Here is a 4871-nt window from a genome sequence, read left to right on the forward strand (position 1 = left end):
TACTTCAATAAATAAAGAAGATTTAATATACAAAACCATTTTATTTTGATTATGTTTGTAAAAAATTAGTATTATAGTTCATATTTTCTAATTTCCATAGTATGTGTTTGAATTCCTTCACTCTTAAAATTGATGTGTTAAAATTTTACACAAAATATGTGTAAAAGTATTCCAACACATTTTTGTGTTAGAACTGACACATAATGTGTAAATATTATGCTTAACTGCTTACACAATGAATGTGTAAAACACGTTTACCAGTACACCATAAAATAAAATGCATAATTATTGTAATTTAATGACGATTTATATTTAAACGAAGTAACAAAATAAAATATATCTACTGTTAACCAAAATACATCTACTGTTAACCATTACTACCACATAACAGCCTGCGGGGATTTTCATAAGGACTTGCCGAGATCAAGCTGCGTTGGGCGGGGTACATGAGCGCTGAGTATCCAGTGGTTGTTTGGATCAGAACTCCGAAAGAGTCGTAGCAGATTTTTTTAATAAACGCTATCTTTATTAACCGACCGCACATTTGATCTTTTTATACATACATTCTCGCCTAAAAAGCTTTTGAATATACATTTTGTGACACAATAAGAGTAATATTTCAAACATTATGCAGGTGTTCTCTTCCATTGGTGGCTGCTGTAAGTTCACACGAGTCAGCTGATGACGTTTCACATGGACAGATAACTACGCATTGTTGTATATTTTATTTATTGCGTGTGTTATTATTATTTTATTATTATGAAATTCATGAACATTATTATTGAGCCTTGGCAGTCTATTTTGTATTTGTTTTATTGAGGAGAAAAAACAGAAAAGAACTCATAATGTTGCGCCTGCGCTGTGACGTTCTTTATTCAACCGCATTTCCAGTCGAGAGGTCAAGAATGTTCCTGTCTGCATCAGGTAAGAATTTAAATTAAAAATTACAGTTATAATATAATATCTATTTATCATATAGTGTAAGAAACGTTCGCATTAATTGTGCAGGAGACTGTTCATTTAAACTTTATTGTGGTAACGTTAAATACTCGCTCGTCTTGCAAAGTTACGTTTGGAGATTCATGTTAACAGTCATTGTTTAATGAAAGGCACATTGGACTACGGGTTAGTACGTGTTACACTTGCAGCACTTAACGTAAATCTTAAACACCGTGTCCTAAATAGACGTGACACGCGGTAACGGGTTTCTTTTCAGTTTATGTCCTGACGTTACGGGTCATTATAAATTATGCCTTTCGATTATCACGACGCCTCGTCGCGTTTGGTTAAGCACATGGTGGAACAGTATGCACGTCACTGTACCTAACGTAACTTACTGTACACCTGTGAGCGGCATGACGAGACAAAAGACGGTAAAACTCATTATTAATCGGTGATGCTGTACATGCACCGCCACGTTTTATAATAATGTTTTTTTTATTTTCGTGTCGCGCCCCTCGCGTTCAATATAAAGTTAGACATTACGCCATTACTGGGAGAGTAACTGTTAGTGGTCTAATGGTAAGGAGTCAAACTTCACGAACCTTTCACTGCTTGCAGTAAGGCTGAAGTGCTACGTAGTGAATAAAATGGGTGTAGTTTTGTGCTAACTTACTAGATGTAAAGTGGTTTTTTTTGCACTGAGTTATAAATACTGCCCAGTAATACTTAACTAGATGTAAACCACAATTCTTGTGTCAATGTTTGTTTGTAATCTTTTTCAGCTATCAACTGCCACTCGCAAAGGAGATTGTGTTGTTGGATTATGGTATCATTTGGTCAAAATGAGGGACATGTACTGTAAGGATGCTTTTACATACTTCATTTATGTGTATGAAATTACTTACTTGACAATGTGTATAACTGTACTTGACTCTAACTTAGTGCTATTTTTGCATTGATCATGATAGGAGCATTTTTTTTTTCTTTTTTTTGATGGGCAATCACACAGTGGATTTATAAAAATGAGACTAAAGTTACAGAACATCAGACGGAAGCTTCAACACGTGAGAGGACATCATCAATAAAGAATGCCATTGACCAAACCTTCAGTCATCAAAGGAGATGGATACAGGTAATGACAAAATCACCAACTGTTGGTGAAATCTTTAAGGAATATCCCCAATTTCTGGACATGCCAGTCTTTGTAATATACTTAACTGCAGATAACTTTACACAAAGTGTTTGATCATTTCAATATTAATAAATCTTTTTAAATTTACTGAAGGTGGACATCGAGTTTTCTAGACTTACCGATAGGAAAGAAGACATGTTAATCAGGAAATGGGAGGGGACAATTATTGAGAAACTCAGGGAAATAGCATCTTTAGAGAAGAAAATGGACATCAGACATTCATTGACGAAAGCTGACAGTCAACATAATGGTATGATTTCCTGTCTCTGTTCCAAATTTTTTTATTTGGAAAATGACATTTAAAATGTAACATTTAATGTAAGATATAAAAGTAATCCTTTTTAAAGAATTTTTTCTCATAATTTATATTTTGCATGTGACCTGCATGTTAACCACACCCAGATGAGCTGTTTTATACTCGTTCATCTTCTGCTGTGTGAATTCTGCTGTCTCAGACCTGAGGGTATTGGTGGCGGTAAGCTTTGTGACTAAAAACTTTATATAAAATAAGTAATTTTCATGCAACAACATTTTTTAATGATGTATATTGTTTCATTTCTGTAGGCTGGTACCAGCGTGACCTCTGCTTACTAAATAATGAAAAGGTGTCTAAAATCAGCTCAGCCACAGTTGGTTTCCAGCGGTTCTTCAGGACATAGAGGCCACTATGTAATTGTCGCAATGAATGATTCTCTTGCCTTTCCACTTGATGTTGACAATCTGACCTGTGCGGTAGACAAACTTTTCAAATTTACTAGCTAAGTAACCTTAAGTATCCCTGCCAACTGTCTTCAGTTTTTTTTTGTATGAATATGATCTACCCTTGTCCCAGTCCTCTTGCAAACGATCCAAGGCAATGGAGTTTCAAAATGGACCGCAAAAGGGCAGTCTGTTTTAAACAATGCATGCACTGTGTGGCGGTTTCCCGGACAGGGATTAGACTAGTCCTAGACTAAAACATTTTTAAGAGCTGTCCAAACTGAAAACAACATGCACTGACATATCTTAAAATACATCAGTGCCCTTTGTTTTGCCTCAAAATGCACACAGGTAATGTTTTTAGTAAGGCATGTTTGTTAAAACCAGATATATTTCCTAATTAATCTAAGGCCTAGTCCTGGATTAAGATATACCTGTCCGGGAAACCACCCCTAAATATTTTGTGATGGAAATTTCATTGAATACCCTTGTCAAGTTCATTTGAAGTATTTTTCTTAATGTAAAATAACGTGTTAATGTTTCAGGACAAGGTAAGAATTTTTGATAACTTGCACGTTGAAAACGATTTCAGACATTGTTTCAACATGTTTAACACATGTGCTTTTAAATTCAATGAATTAATTTATAAATGGTGTTTTAAAATGTATGAATGTAATGTATGTTTGAAGTGATTATACTTGCACTTATATTTATTTAAATTAGCATACATCTAGCAACATACAGTACTAGCATATTTTCATGCTAGCATTAATTGTCAAATATTTGTTCTTTTACAAATAAATCGTCTGTGAACAATATTTAAATGTTGTCTGCTTGATTTCATTATTTAAAGTTTACAAATCGTATGTTTTTTTTTCTTTCATATTAAAACTAAACAATTACTGGGTAACACACAGTTGTGTTAAATTAATAGAAAGTTACACATTAATGTGTTTACTGAAGCAACACATTTTTTGTGTTGCATTTTATAACACATATTCTGTGTTAAATTTAACTCAACATGTGTTGTCCCTGCGCACACTCAGAACATGTGTAAAAAATAACACATGTTGTGTTGTTTTTAACACATTTGTTTTAAGAGTGTTTAAGTGACATATCAACCGTTTGGTAGAGGCCGATTTTTAAAAAATGATGGGATGTGTTGAAAAAAAATACATTGATTATGTTAAGTGGTGACATAAGGAGATAAGAAATGCAAACAAAAAATTTTTCAAATGCCCTTTTCTTGGTGTGGCAGTTAAAAAATGTGTGCATTCTGAGGCAAAACAAAGGGCACTGATGTATTTTAAGAAATGTAAGTGCATGTTGTTTTCAGTTTGGACAGCTCTTACATTTATTTTTGTCTAGGACTAGTCTAATCCCTGTCTGGGAAACTGCCCCATAATGTGAATGTAATCACAATACTTATTTTCAATACTGAATATAAACCAAAACAAAGTGGCATATGTTGTTAACAGACTAAAGCTCTTAGTCTGTACTGTATAGTACTGTATGTACAGTATACAGGGCCTTTTCAATGTATTGGTACCACAAGGCTAGACAATAAAGATTAGCCTGGAGCCGATGTAAATATTGCTCAGGCCAAATGATCTGCCCGATCGAAAGTTTATCATTTACACGTGTTTGAGGTCTTGCCAGTAAATATTCAAGAAAAGAAGATGTGAAAAAGATGTCATTGCACTATAGCCTACTCACATGCTGTTTGAAAAGTTTTGTATGTGCGTACATCCAAAACCCATGCAGGGAAAGCCCCATCTCAGGGCTTTGGTCAGTGTGCAAATGGCTCATACTAGCTTGGGCTTGAACGGACTTACTGTATTTACACAAAATTATTATTTATTACTTATCTTCAGAAACATAGTTCATCAGTTATTTTATGTAAATGTGAACACTTATTAAAGAATTAAATTTAAAAACATATGTGTAACAGTGTATTGGATCCATACATTAGGTCTTAAAGGTCCACTGTGTAGATTTTTGGCAGCATCTACACTCTCAGAAAAAATACATAAAGGTA

The 4871-nt window shown here is 34.1% G+C and overlaps 1 long non-coding RNA gene across 1 annotated transcript; it reads left to right on the forward strand.

Moving 5' to 3' along the window:
* The first annotated feature begins 537 nt into the window (after positions 1-537).
* Positions 538-3636, forward strand: LOC135737828 (uncharacterized). Its single transcript, XR_010528593.2, has 6 exons — positions 538-924; positions 1725-1800; positions 1952-2074; positions 2228-2384; positions 2537-2609; positions 2699-3636. It is a non-coding gene; the product is annotated as an uncharacterized lncRNA (long non-coding RNA).
* Positions 3637-4871: the final 1235 nt, after the last annotated feature.

The sequence above is a fragment of the Paramisgurnus dabryanus genome, chromosome 9, assembly GCF_030506205.2.
Source record: "Paramisgurnus dabryanus chromosome 9, PD_genome_1.1, whole genome shotgun sequence".
In the NCBI taxonomy this organism is placed as follows: Eukaryota; Metazoa; Chordata; class Actinopteri; order Cypriniformes; family Cobitidae; genus Paramisgurnus; species Paramisgurnus dabryanus.